This window comes from Falco rusticolus, chromosome 8 (genome assembly GCF_015220075.1).
Source record: "Falco rusticolus isolate bFalRus1 chromosome 8, bFalRus1.pri, whole genome shotgun sequence".
NCBI lineage: Eukaryota > Metazoa > Chordata > Aves > Falconiformes > Falconidae > Falco > Falco rusticolus.
In genome coordinates, this window is record NC_051194.1 from 52,599,431 (window position 1) to 52,614,779 (window position 15,349).

Genomic DNA, 15,349 nt, shown 5'->3' on the forward strand with positions numbered 1-15,349 from the left:
TGCCATGTTAGAATACCCTTTCTTCATTGTTAGACCAATGTTATTTTTACTGAAAAGTGTATCTATCAAAACAGTGTTATGGAAATAAATTGCTTTCATGGTATATTGCACTTTATAAATGGCATTTCAAGTACTTCAGTGACATTTTTCTCAAATGATTTTTTAGCTTTCTTGTAGGTGGAATTAAAGTAGAAGTATTCCTTCAGTTGGAATGAAATCTTGTAAAAAGATGGTGCCGGGTATGGACAAGCTTGACTTTGGTCAAGGGTGCATTCCAGGCTTGGATGCGCTAATATTAATAGCATTTGTTATTTTTACTTCATTTCTGAAACATGCAATAGGCTCTTTCAATGAGTCTCAAACAACAAATAGTTAAGACATAGCATTTGTATAGATAGTATTATGTCTGTCTTTGTTTCCAATCATCTGGTTCTATTCATTAACCCATGGTAGAAATGAGAAGCCTACAAATGCACTGGCTTTAAGTATGCTTAAATGAGTTGTATTATTTTTTTCCCCAAAAAATATTATTTTTGATTACCTTCTTCACATCAAATGAGCTCTGAATGTCCCTATTGAAAAGTTTTGTGATGACTTGTCACATATGTAGTAAATTCTGAACCTAGATCACAGCGGAAAGAAGTTATTCCCTAGTTAATCCAGATTCACATTAGATATAATACCACAGCATCAATACTAGTTGCATTATGAATCAAAGTTCTGTTTGAAATAGCGTCTTGGTACACAACAGGATTATTTTGATGTCTACAAACAGCCATTTCTCAACCACGCAATTGCCAGAGAGATAATTCAATGGAAGGCATGCGAGGGAAAAAACTTAACTGCTAGTAACTTATGGTAAGGCTAATTTATGCTGATTCTGAACTCATAGCTAGATTTCTTAACACCTAGAGTTTACCTGCTTCACTTGCAGTATTTTGTAAACAGATTTGCATCTCCCGAGCTTTATTTTGTACTGTCTGTTTCCCAGTATGGGTTCTTGAAAATCCATAAGGCCTTCCAGTTAAGTATTGTCACAGTATTCCCCCACTTTTAAATCTGGGTGATGGGTTTTTTTTTCCTAACTTATGTCTGTTGGGATGCCCCCTTACCTGTCCATCAACTTGTGCCTTTTAGCTATGTCTTGGTGCAGGAGCGGTCAGGAAACTAGGACCATGCGCGGCAATCAGTTAGCTGAGGGGAATGTGCTCGAGCTTGTCTAGACAACAATTAACATGATGAGGCGTGTTTGCAGAGCACAGGGGAGTGGGAGACGGATGGCGCCAAGGTTGGCGCCAAGGAAAGGCAACACCTTGCTGTTAATTGATGGTAGTTAACCACCAATCAGGGATTGCCTAGTATGCAATGCTTAGCTTCAAGAACCAATTAGTTTAAAACGCGCAGCTTCTGAAAGTGTATAAAAACGCGTGCTTCTGTACAGTAAATTGACATTTGCTTGCATCGAGCTGCGTCCCGTCTCTTCATTCGCCGCAAATTGGTGACCCCGACGTGATGCGTTTAAGGATCTAACGTGAAGGGCTCTCGAATCGCCTATCTGAGCGACATGCAGCGAATCCCACAGAACTTTGAATGATCTGCTGAAAGGAAGCAGGAGCCGGCCAGAAATCCCTCCGGAGGTGAGAGGTGAGCTGTGGGAAATCCGTAATGGGGAATCAGGCTTCGTCCCCAGAAGGAGACGTATATGGACTCATAAAGGGTCTTCTAGTCAGATCAGAGAGTCCGTGCCTCAGTCTCCTCAAATGGTGACCCCTATGGTGGTGTTCCGAAGCCTTGGAAGAATAAGGACGGAAAAAAGACAGCTCGTGGAAGAGGGCTGCGCTCCGGAGGAGACGGCTTGGCTGAACGATCGTCTTGCTGTCTGGACCAGGCGGACAACCTAAACCCCGAGGATAACGCCTGTATGCATCGAGACAGGTGAGCAGCCAAGAAACTTCAGAGACTTTGAAAGAATGAAAGTGTGTACAAACAGCAGCCAATTGTGTGATGCTGCCGCGGAAGGGAACTCCGTGTCGGGAATGCATTTAACATCTTGGTGGCAAATTCTGACTACTCTTTGCCAAGTGTGGACTAATTCTACTATCGGTGCTAAACCAGAGGAAGCTGTAAATTCCACCGACAGCGCGACTCTTCTCAAGACACCGTCAGCGACGGCGATTCTGTCCACACCTCCTCTGCCCCCAAAGCTTCTGTCACTGATTGCAGCGACCCTCACAACACAGGACCAAGCACGGGAGCAGGACAACTCGGACAGTGATTTTATTGACACTGATAAACCTGTTGATCCAGGTCCTATAGATCTGGAAAGGAGCTAGACTTTTCCCCCATCCCCTTGTCTCTCCTGATGCATTGATTGTATTTTTGGGGAGGGTGAAAGGGAGTCTGAGGGATCGGTGGCAGGAATGCAAGTGGGAAACACTTAAGTGATGGGTTTTGGGAGTCGCTAGGGCATGTTCAGTATTTTGTCAGACAAATCAACCTGCAGAGTGGCAGCCTGTGCAATACGAGGCTGTTAAAGGGTTAAGCAAAGCAGTGCGGGAAGGGAGGATTCATAATACATTTGCTATGTCTCTTCTTGAAGTGATGGCAGAGCCTTATACACTCACACTGCATGATTGGAAGTTACTGCTTTGTATGGTACTAACTGATACAGTATATGATGTGGTTATCTGATTTTTGTGAGCTATGTGTAGTGGCCTTGACTGAAAACCTTAATCGGGGAATTGCTGTTAACTATGAGCAGTTAGCTGGAGCAATTACCTGTGCCTATTCTGTGACTCAGGCAAGGTATCCCAGGGACAACTGTTTGCAAATGAATGAGATGGCTATTAAAGCAGGATGCAGGAGTCTTGCCACAGTCTTGCAGGGTCCTAGAGAGTCCCTAACTTTAATACTAACTTGATTGATTGGCTTCAGAATATTTTGCAACAAGTCGAACATCAGGAAGCTCAAGGGTTGCTTTTAAAACAACTAGCTGTGATAATGTCAATGAAAATTGTAAATGGGCAACTTTCACAATCGCAACCCCAACATGTGTCAAATGATTGTAACGCAGAACTCACAGCAGACTGTAATTCTCAGGCTGAGTTCTGGAATGCAGCATAACACATTTTTGCTTCTCTGATCTCTTCTGTAAGAATAGTACACGCTCTTAACTTGCTTAGTAAATTAGGCTGCTAGCTTGCTAAACAAAGTAATACTACAAATACTATTTTTTTTTTCTGGCTTATTAATAGATGTTGATTCTGTCCATCATATGTTGCTACAGAACCGAGTTGCTATTGATTTTTATTATTGGCACAGGGACACAAGTGTGAAGACTTTGATAGGATGTGTTACATGAATCTGAGTGACCACTGTGAATTAATTTACAAAAGTATACAAAACTCAAAAGCCTTAAAACAAAGATCTGCAACAGAGCCAGGGGCGGGATGCCTTTGGTCTCTTCTCACGGCTGGGAAACTTTGGCCCATGACTCAAAAGTATTACAGGTTTTATTATAATTATCTTTAACCACCTTATTGATGTTTGCCTTATGTCTCCCATACCTTTTTTTCCTGTATTCAGTGTTTAGTTGATTGTAACATAAATCAGGTCATGGTCACCCAGCTACACACACCCTTTGCCTTGTCGCAATTAACAAGCAAAAAAGAGGAGGATAGAGAATGTCTGAAGAGAGATATAGGAGAAGAAGCTGGAGAATATTTGACCTAACAGGAGATGAGAGAACAGCTGGGTATTGTGAAGGAGAATAGGAAAGATAAACATGGTTATCTAGTGTTTAATAGGTGTCTGCATACTTGTAGTGATACATAGCCATGTAACTACATGAACGATTTCTGCCCTGAGCCTGGTGGCGCATACAGCTGCGGTTTGTGTCCGGGCTCAGATGTAAATAGGGGCTTCTCTGTTATGGTCAAAGTGTCTCTCTTTGCATAAAAAAAGAGAGGGAATGAAGGGAATGACCCCAGAGGTATGTTCAGAGAAGGCATGCGATGTTTCGAACTTTTTGAGTGAACCAGTTCTTGTTTGGTGTGCCCTTCCATCTATGTATAATGTTAATCCAAAAGAAGCTGATATTGTTTACACTTTGTCGATAATTGTCTTTCTGTAGATGCTAATGTAGTAGGAGGCTATGATGGGAACGTGTCGCAGCGGTTCTTCTCTTATCCAGAGTAACAGCAGGGAAAGCATTAAAGAGTTAAATCACCTTGTTTGGTAGACAGTTAAGAATGTGAGTCAAAATTGCCACTGCTTTTTGTTGTTGGTTCAAGGACATGGCTGTGAGGATTTTGATGGTATGTGCTGCGTGGATTTTAGGCGCCCCACTGCAGCAACATGTTATCAAAATCTGAGAAAATGTCAGCCTTTTTAGCATTCATTCACTCAATTGGCAGTATTGTTTGTTTGCTATTACCTTGGTTGTCATGTTTGCAAGGGCCCTGCAGAACATGGCAAACCTGGTACTAGCTGTTCAAAAACAAAAAGGGGATATTGTAAAATTGTACGGAACAAAGACAGTGGGTTATTTTGACATTGATAATATGTCTTAGTTGGTTTTTTATTTGTTCTATTACTTGTGCCTTGGTTTTGCTCGGTTTCAGGGGTTCTTTTGTGCAACAGGAAGGGGGAGATGCAGGAGCGGTCAGGAAACTAGGACCATGCATGGCAATCAGCTGAGGGGAGCGTGCTCGAGCTTGTCTAGACAGCAATCAACATGATGAGGCGTGTTTACAGAGCGCAGGGGAGTGGGAGACGGATGGCGCCAAGGAAAGGTAACACCTTGCTGTTAATTGCTGGTAGTTAACCACCAATCAGGGATTGCCTAGTATGCAATGCTTAGCTTCAAGAAACAATTAGTTTAAAACGCGCAGCCTTTGAAAGTGTATATAAAGTCGTGCATGCTTCTGTACAATAAATTGACATTTGCTTGCATCAAGCTGCGTCCCGTCTCTTCATTCGCCGCATCTTAGTAGTCAAGACACCTTCTTAAATTAACTATGACTTTTGACATTAAAAATATATTCCCCCCCTGCTTCTAGATTTTAGCTCTTCCTTAGCTCTTCCTTAGAATGTCTTTTGCTTTCAGTGCTTACTTTTTTATGATCCACATTGCAGGTAGTTGCCTTTACAAACAATCTGCTTTCAGTCCTTCCTCCCCGTGAAATGGGAGGAATTAGGATGATGCGGCATTCTAGAAAGCTGTGAGGTTAATATATTGGCCTTTATCATGAAAAAGGCTTTATTTATGTGTTAGGTGAAATGCATTGTTTTGTATTTATTTATGTACAAAGTGAATTAAACTCTTTTGGAAGTAAGACTGAGTGTGTGCCAGCTTTCCTGGGAGGAGCTGTGCAACTACATGATTCTATTTCAACAAGAGTGTGTGTCACACTGACCTTTTCTTCCTTACTTTCCCTTTCCCCAGGTAATTGTACAACTAATTGAGGGGGGCCAAGTCTCAGAAGTTTTCAGAGGAGTTTTGGCAGTTTTGCTTGAAGAGCAGAGTCCTGCACAATAAGCACTGTGACACCAGGCAAAAGTTGGTATGTTTTTGATATGTACCATCTGACAAAGGATGCTGGAATTGTGAGTACAGGCTGAATCACTGTTTTGATTCTCTGGTGAAAAACTGGTAAGTCTTAACTATCCTCTATCGATTAGTCATATGCTAGCAATTGACTTTAGAGTAAGCAAAGTGTGCTCAATGGTTAGTTAAAGTACTAGTATGAGACGCTGCTTACAGTTTATGCAGAGATGTGGTTAGTGCTCATGTACTATAGATGTACTTGCCATACCTGTTGGCTTGATTCGGAATGGGTGTGATGAGACAGATGCCAATTAACAACTCGAGGTGCTGTTTGAGTCAAGAATCAAGGTGAATCAAGAAGGGGGACAGAAAGGATCATAAAACTTCAATCTTCAGCAGAACAACACTGAGCTAATTTTGTTTGAGCATCAGGGGACTCTGAGAGAGTAAATTAACTTGCAGGAATCCAAACAGCATTTAAGCCTATTGGTTTGCTTCTGCTAATGCTGGGGCCATGCTTATTCGGGATTTACTGTAGGTCATATACAGGAACAGCCATAAGGTGTCAGAATTTCCTCACGTTCAAAGTAAATTGCCCAGAAAAATGTGTAGCTTATACAGTCAAATTCTGCTGTCATTTACAGAGTAATTACAAGGGTTCACGAGTTGCAAGTCAGTTTCCTGAAAAGTCATATGGGTGCCATATGTATACACACACACATATATGTAAAAATCCTTTAAGTAAACCTAGCTTTTCAAAAGGTCTTCTCACACCAGGAATGAGGGACAGAAAATAAATGACAGTGGACACCTTCTTGTTATATAACGAAAGAAGTGAGAATTTAACAAAGTAATTTCAAAGACTGTAAGATTCAGAGGTAGGTTTTGTAGGGAAGATCCAAAGGAACGTAAACCTGCACATTATTCCCTGTTTTTTTTATTTTTTAAATTTTATTAGTTTATTAGGTTTTGCTATACATGTATACAAACACGTATACAATACACATGTACCTGGAACATCATCAGTGCTAATACAGGAATGTGAAGGAGTGGGGAAGTGTCTCCAGAGGTGACAGTACTGTTTTCCCTGTAATTGCACTAGGATAGCATCAACTCCATGTCTGGAATAACCCTGTTGTAACCTGGATCATCTCACAGAGATTATATACTGGATTGTGTTGCCTTCCTGAAGTCTGTGCTTTGGGAAGTATACTGTAATGTTTGCCTCATTTTTGTACATCTTCTCTTCATAGCGAAAGCAGTGGTATTCCAAGTGTTCTGTATGTACATCAGTTTGAGTTAGGATTCTTAGAGCTTGCACTGTCCCTGTAGAAGAATCCTTGAAAATTGTAATTGCTACAGATCTGTATCTTATAAATTCTAAATTCTATTAGAGGATAACATGCCCTAAACATGAAAGAATAAATAATTAAGGAGGTATTTTTATTAGGAGTTCAAAATATGAATTAATTTCAAGAATTAAATGGATGATTTTGTGTAAGGTTCACATATTACAGACTATGTTTGTCAGCTCCTGATACCATAGCTATTTTGAGACATCTGTTGAAATGTCATTTGAGACAGCAAAATCAAATGCTTTCAAAATTATGCTGATGTAGTGTCAGTGGTATTGAGTTTATAAGCTCTTTGTAGGACTACCCTTTTTAAGCTAATGAATATTAGAGATAGTAACAGCATTTGATATTTCAAAAGCATTTTAATAAACACTATGGACTGGGGGGAAAATTCTGATAATTAAAGGTTAAAAAACTTTCATAAATTTTTATAAAGTCTAAATACCATGTGATTTCTTAATTTACAAAGCTGAAACCTTTGGTACTTTGTCTCATATGAAATGTGTTAAGAACTGGCTAAGAAGAGATTACAGAAGTAGGTGTCTGTGGGAAACATGATCATCTGCCAAGACCAGCAGAGGACCTCTGAATATTTTCATTGTTGAACTAGAAATAATTGTAACATTTTAATGATAAATATTATGGATGACAAAAATAAATGGCTTGGTAAATGAGAAAGATGAAGCAGTTATGCAGAATAATTGGACCATTTAGTGAGCTGCGCTAATGCAAAATGTTTTCTTACTACCTCGTGGATTTTTTTTTTTTTTCCTGGAAACAAGAAAGCTCGTTATAAAAAGGGGCTCTTTTTGGTTACAAGTGACTTTCTGAACAATACTTCAAAATCAAATATGAGTATTTGGTGTGACACTTTGGCAAAGACCCGCCCAAGTGATGCTAAAGCAGAGGAAAACTCAGTTGCAACAGGGAGGACATGTGCTATCAGTATTGGTGACATCCCAATTAAATAGTCAAATCACCGTAAAAGGATTTTTAAAAAATAGGAAGAGTATCAAGGGGAAGAGAGCAAACAGTCAAGAAACGGAGGAGATGTGCTCCTCATGGAGGAAATGTGCCCCTCTGAGGAGCACATCTCCAATGGTGACAAAGTTGGAGTTTTTATTTTAGTCTATAAAAATAAAGGGAACTGAATACATCATACAGTTATTTTCACATGCTATGTATAAAACATAAGATGGAAATCCTGAGTGCAAATGGAACTCAGCTTTGGAAAGGCTGGAAATTGGAGCTAAATTACAATCTGTATTTGTAAAATTTGCAGCTGCGAAAAAACCATAACCTTTATAGTAAGAGATGCACTAAATTGTTTACCAGTTAAGTCTGGTTATAATTTGAGAAATGTTAATTTGGTTATATGCAAATCATTTGGATTCAAGATAGGAATAAACCGTAACACTGTTATGTGTAGAAGGTCATGCAAATTGATTTTTTTTTTTTCCCCCTAGCGAAAAGCTCAGGACAATCTCTTGTGAGTCTGGGAGCCAGACTTTCTGTCCTATAGATAGTCAGACTCTTGAAATGAACTCCAGTATGAGAAGTGCAGCTGTTAACTCTGATCCATAATCAATATGGTTATTTGGTTTCTTTTTTATAATAATCTGCATTCCTGGCCCTCTTGCAATAGTTCTTGCCATAGCATAAAATTGGTCAAGAATGGCGCCTCTTTTTAGCTCTGCCTAAGTGAGGTGTCACAAATCTAGAGTACGTAAATATAGAATTCCTCAGGCAATTGTCTTTATTTGCTATTGTTCAACTGAGTTTACTTGAATTGTTTTCTGCTGCATGAACCCACTTTTGTATTATTGATCTTACATTGGTGACATCCATATTAGACACCAAGCTTCTAAAAGTATTCAGAAAAAGTAATGAGAAATCATAAACATTTCAGAATTCTGGAGACTAATTAGTTAATTGGAATGCATAAAACGTAATGCGTAATTATATGTATAATTAGTGTATACATACTCAGCTGCTAATATAAATTAATAATTGCTCATAGCAATTAGAATTCTGCTGTTCTTACATTGAGACCTGGAAAAGCTCTTACGTTTGAGCTTATTAGCAGTTTAAAAAATAAAATAGGATGTCCTTGCTCTGATTTTTCTTTTAGTCACTTGCAGCTCTTTTAAAATTTATTTTTAAAAGGATATAGCAAATACTAAAACATTTTCTTGATATTTTTTTTCTTGCAAGATACACAGCCTTTTTTCCCCCCAGTATTTCATAATGTATATGTAAAATGAAAGTATTTTAAATTTCTTTTTCAGCAAGTTTGTGGAATAAATCTGTCAGAAAAAGCTGCAGAACAGGATGCTATTGTGTGTATAGGTTCAAAGTTTTATTGTCTTAAAAATGAATGTCAACTGTATTAGAGTTCAGGCTGGCTTGAGAAATGTCCTAAGTACTGTACTGGAGTCCATGCTCTTTCTTACAAGGTTTCTGACATTCCTGTATTTTGACTGTATTAGAAATAATAGTGGTTGTATAATTGACTTTAAAATGAAAAATGAAACACATGTTTTGAATTCTTGAAATCTTTGGTGTAATTCGATGAAGTTTGAGCTTGTTTTTATATCAGAAATGCTTTTCCCAGGTCTAGTTGTCAAGGAGAAAAAATACATAGCTTTGTTTTTATTCTACCTTTGGTAGAGAACACTTGATTCCCTCTGTTTTCAGTAATGACTCTATCCATACTGTAGAGAACGATGTGGTGTGGGTTAAATACAAACAAGCAGTACTGAAGATGGCAGTAAACACCACCCTTTCCTGTAAGTGGAAGAAAAGTTCAGAGCTAGTGCAAGATGATACTGCAGTTACTGTCTACTTTATTCTGCCAGTGTAAAGGTTCCAGTAATAGAACAATGAAAACTGAACTTGCGGATACACACATGGCCACACTTAAAATATTTCTTGAAATGCTCTGTGGAATCTTTCTCTGGCGCTGTGACATACATGACACACTCTCTGTGACTGTATAGTGTCCTGAGGTGTTCTAGGTTTATGTTGGTTAAGTTCCAATTAAGTAGCTACAGGAGTAGAAGTAAGGAATTGTAATAATAACAAAACGTCTACATCTGAGAAAATCTTAGTGTGGAAACATGTTGTTTCTTTTTTTTTTTTTTCCCCCTCATTTTTGAGATAGTATCAATTGATCTGCCAGTGCTTTACAACAGAAGGCAGCATAGATATCCTTATTTTACAAAATAGGTACTTATGGTATAGAAGGGTGAAGTAAAAAACCAACACACAACACCAACAAAAGATGTTTTGTTTGATAATCTAATGTAGTATTGACCATGCCATCCCGCTGTGCCTTTAAAAGACCATAGTTTTGTGTACATTTGAGCATGTGCTAAATTACAGCTTTATCAGCTGCTCTTGGGTACCTTTTGCAAAGGGAAGAGCTCCATATTTGCTGAAGAAACACTGGCTGTAACTTGGGCGTGACTTAGTCATAAGAATTCAGTATCATAAATGGCATCGGAAATAGATTTGATCTTAATAGAAATGAAGATGATTCTTTTAGCTTTCAATGAAGAAAAATGTCATAAAACTCAAGTATGTCCATAACCAAAGCTCAAGATTAGCCTGAATTCTTATACATAGAAAGCTAGGGGGAAAATGTTTGCTTGACCCTTGAAATATTCCAACAATACTGCAGTCTCATTTAAGAAAATGAGCAGTGTTTCCAGTAACAAAATATAGACATGCATTCATATTGAGCACTCTACAGTCTCTTTAGCATTATATCTAGTTGGAATGAATCTAGATGCTTTTGTAGCTGATATAAAAAGGAAATAAGAGAATATATTTTACTTTGATATACTTCTGACCCATGTTATCAAATACTATCATTGACTGGGTTTTTTAAGATTAAGATTTGAGAGATCTAAGATCAAAGCATTAGTCGTTCTACTTTTTGTATGCTTTCTACAGGTTCATCCAGTCAACAGCATTTTGTGTGTTATCACTTTTAATACATATATGTACATGCTGTGTATTCTGAACTGTATTGGAAAATAAGGGAAATATGCACACTTTGGTATTAATATATTAATAATAATTTTCATCAATGCTAACAGAAGTTTTTCACATGCATACATGCGTTTAAACACTGGAATAAGTCACTAGGCTCTCATTTAAAATGTGTTTTATTTTGAAGCATTTGGGAGAACCAGCTTATTTCAGTGTGAATTAGAGTAACCAGTTACCCAGTAACCACCTTCTGAAGTGAGTTGCATTCTCTCTTATATTCACTTAGCATCATAAGAACATTAATGTTCAAGCATTAAGCTTTTTAACTGACACTTCTTTCATTTCAATATTAAAACAATAAAATAAATAGATCCAAAATTGGTCCTGTTGAAGGAGTTGTAAAGTGCAACGGGCAGATCAGTGGCTGACAGTAAATTTATTCCAACAGAGAAGCCATTTCACGTAGTGTTGTGTAAAATGAGATTGAGGGTATATTCCTATTTCCCTTTTTGCCTGGGTTTAAATAGCTCTTAGGAAAATTAGTGTTCTCCTTTTGCTTAACCATTTACAATATAAAGCTTAGTTTGCTAGGGTTTTTAGTAAGGAAAAATGAAGAATTAGCAAGGACTCTTCATCTTTGAAAACAGATGTGATTGTTCTTGCTCTGTTTGAGTCATGAATGCTAAAAAGCATGAGATGAATCTGCTAGTAAACAATTAAATTTTGAGGGTCTTCAAGTTCTAAATGATACCGAATGCTGCTGTCTTAAGTTACCCATGTGAGCAAAAGATTTGATGAGTTTCTGTTGTTTTGTGTAGCAACATCTGGTCATAGAGAAAACATGGAGCAACAATGTACATAATATTTCACATCTGTGCTGAAAAGCACACTTAGGTATGCTTTAAAGTTTTTTTTCAGAATAATCATAGACTTGCAAGTCCTGCATGCTCAGTCAGCGAGCCATATGTGGTCTACATATGCCTGGCTGTAAGCATCTGAATACTACGGTTACTTAAATCAGTAAGCTCATTCAGATATTAAATGTCTTGATCACTTTGAACTACAGCATTACTTAGAAGAAGGAACATCAGCTGAGAAGAGTAACTCCCATAATTTTCTCATGTTGCAGGAAGGGGAGTTCCACATGCTTCTTAATCCATTTCATAATACAATGCACACTGCAAAATAAAGAAACAGTTGTACTGTGCTTACACATCTATAGCTTATAATTTAAAATTTATAAGGAAATAATTTTATTTCTAAATTAACTAGCAGGCGTACTGAGTAATGTAACTTAAAATTGATTTCATTTATCAGTTTAACCAGAAAGCATTAAGACTGTCAGACTGATGTATAGCATCTAATCAAAAGAAGAACACCGAGTTTCAGATTAATATCATTAACACTTCAGTGTTTCATATGACAATAAATCCTCAATACTTCCTAAATTCTTTGATATTCCAGTGCAACAATAATCCTCCAGTGGATTTATTATGATAATTTTAATATGCTTTTCTTCTGAAAGAATGTTGGAAAAGCAAATTATAATTATTATGAGTGCTGGCATTACAATTTTAAAAAGTTCTGAAATATAACGCTATTTTGATTTTATAAATTGTTTCATAATAAGATCAAAAGGGAGGAGAGCCAAAGCAGTATCAAGGGCTGGAGACTTCTTATTTTAATAATTTCCAACCCCTGGGTTGTGGATGTGCTTTATTTTTTTGTTTTAGCATAGATTAACTCTTCTGTCGTTAGATCTTTGTACTTGAAACCTTCGATTTGGCACAAAGTGTACTAGCTTTTGATGTTTCTCTCTACTGTCAAGGACACACTGCGTCCTTGGTTTTCAGGATTTTGCAGTTCTGATTTCAGCCCCAAAGTCAGAAATTTTATGCAATGTAGGTAACTCAGGACCAGTGAAAACAGGACTACTGTGTAAAGATTTAAAAGGGCTCCTTCGTTCCTCTGTCAAAACCAGATGGCTATCAAAATCTTCCCTGCTTGGCTCTAGTCCTTACCATATTCTGAATTAGTCTGAAATTCTAGGACGACTACATGGGGAAAAACACTTGAGATCAGAGATGCTCCTGATGCCCAGTGGTTTGCCGGAGTGCATAGTACAGCCCTAGGTTTAACATTCGCTTACAGTAACTCTCTCTCATCACTTGGATTGGTGAAAGCCTCAGTTCAAGTCTGTACATAAAGTGTTTTCTTAGTAAAAATATTTTGCTGTGAATTACAACAAAAGGAATTATTATGGTTTCTGGGTCAGGGCAATTTAAAATATTTATAAATATATTTTAATATTTCTTCTCTTTTTATTTTCCTTTGAAGTTTCTTTGTGTTCTGACAGTATCATACGATATTTCTACACAAAAGTTTCCAATCCATCAAGAGGTGAAATTTTGAGTGCAGCATGGACTTCTCTAGTGTTCAGCTTTTGGGAATAAGCTTAATCTTCCAGCTCCGTCACTGATAATCATAGCAATCTAGTTTTTTAGAGTCTCATCTGTGACAAAGGTAGATAAATACAAGTCTTAGGTGGAATGGTATTTTCCAAATTTCCCTTTATATATGCTGTTGCAAAGTACATTTCATATCTTATGCCACACTTCCAAGGCTGGACAGTTTGGCTATGAATTTTTATATTAAAAGTAGAATTTGAATTTAGACAAAATCTGGAATTTAAAATTTTATGTAGAAAGCATGTTGTTTTCTAGTTCGTCTTAAACAATAATCTTCAAATTTTCTTGAGAGTCCATATAGCTTATTCAAAGAAAAAGCTGGACAGATGAAAGAAAAATGCGCAAAAAGTTTGCATATTTTGAGCTGAGTGGGTGTGTAATAACATCTTTACTGAGAAAAGATGATTCTAAATTCTCTTTCCTTCAAACTATCCTGATCTCTTTTCACATTTTGTTTTAGGTCAAACAAATGTTTTATGAAAATACTTCTACCCTTTGATTGGTGAGTCAGCATGGCTCTGAAACAGCTGAAGGGAGAAATATTAAGCTTTGGCTGCTTGTGCACAGCTAAAGGATGTCCAAGGGGTGTACTCAATATGGTGCTGATACAGTCAGCTACTACAAATCTGTAAGTCCCTTGGCACAACACATTAATGTATTTTTACTTGTATATCAATGTACAGATGGTAAAGTCAAGGGGAGGTGTTACAGAAGGAATAAGAGAAGGCTTTTATAAGCTCAAATTTAATTTTTTTCCCCATGAAAGACATTAATGTGCTGTATCATGCTACCACTCAAACTTTTATTGACTTTTTCCCATGGTCTTTTTTCCTCTAACCACTTAATGAATTTTTACTGTAGTGGAATGAAAAGTAGCAGTAGATGTGTCCTTCAGAGTTTCTTAGACTTCCATACTCTTAGGTGCACAGATGTTGATGAAGCAGCTGGTAAAACAGGATGTGATCTGCAAAGGTCACATTCAGTTTTGGAAGTTTTGGGTTGATATTTTTTAATCTTTTGACCCATCTTGTTTGTTAAAACCAAACTGAAGGTGCAAAATGGATTTAAGGGGGAGTCTGGAAGAGAACATGCATTTAAAATCAGTTACTGGTGAAATATAAAATATAGCATACTTCTTTAACTCCCCTACTAAGGATAATGGCACATGCTAGTAAAACCCCCACACTTTTTTAAGGAAGGATAAAATAAGGATGTGTTGAGGTACAGTCAGAGAATGATAATGTCTTGGGAAATGGGGACTCTCTTCTTTTAATGCTCCCCACAGCCCTCTTATTTCCTTTATCCTGTTTTGCATCTGTTTGCTAGAAGAGAAAGTCTTGAGGTTTGACTGCTTGAACAAATAGGTGCAGAGCAAAATATTGGGCGCTGTGCACTCAAGGAGAGGGATTAAAGATTTTCTAATGCAGGTCAGGTTGCCATTTTGCATCTGAAAGAATGTACCTGCCCTCATGAAGGATTAGCATAGGATTAAGATACTGAGCTATACATTTTTAAGGCTCAAGTAGCTATCTTCTATCATTGCATATCTCATTGCAAAGCTGACCTGGACGATACTCACTTTTTACTTCTTTCTGGGGAGAATGGCAAGGGAAGAGGAAAAGGAACAACCTGATTTTGATGACAGGACCAGAGGTACTTTAAAGATAGGAGTGAGGAAAGGGCATGCACTTTCCTTTCTGTGCTGCTGGTTACAGAAGAAAAGCTGTCTTGCTCCTTTTTAACAAGTTTTCAGATAATGACTTAGTTAAAACTCATTCTTGATGTCTTGCCTTGCTAAAATGCCTGGAATAACTCTAGGATATCTAGCTTTAAAACAAATCTTAGGAGAACAATGGAAGACATTAGGAAAAAAATTCATTAACTAGAGCTGAATCTAGCTGTTTTTCATTCATTAAGAGTAGCCCTTTGTTTACTCTACTTTCCTATAATGCTGCTATAATTTCTGTTTATTTTTTGCACTT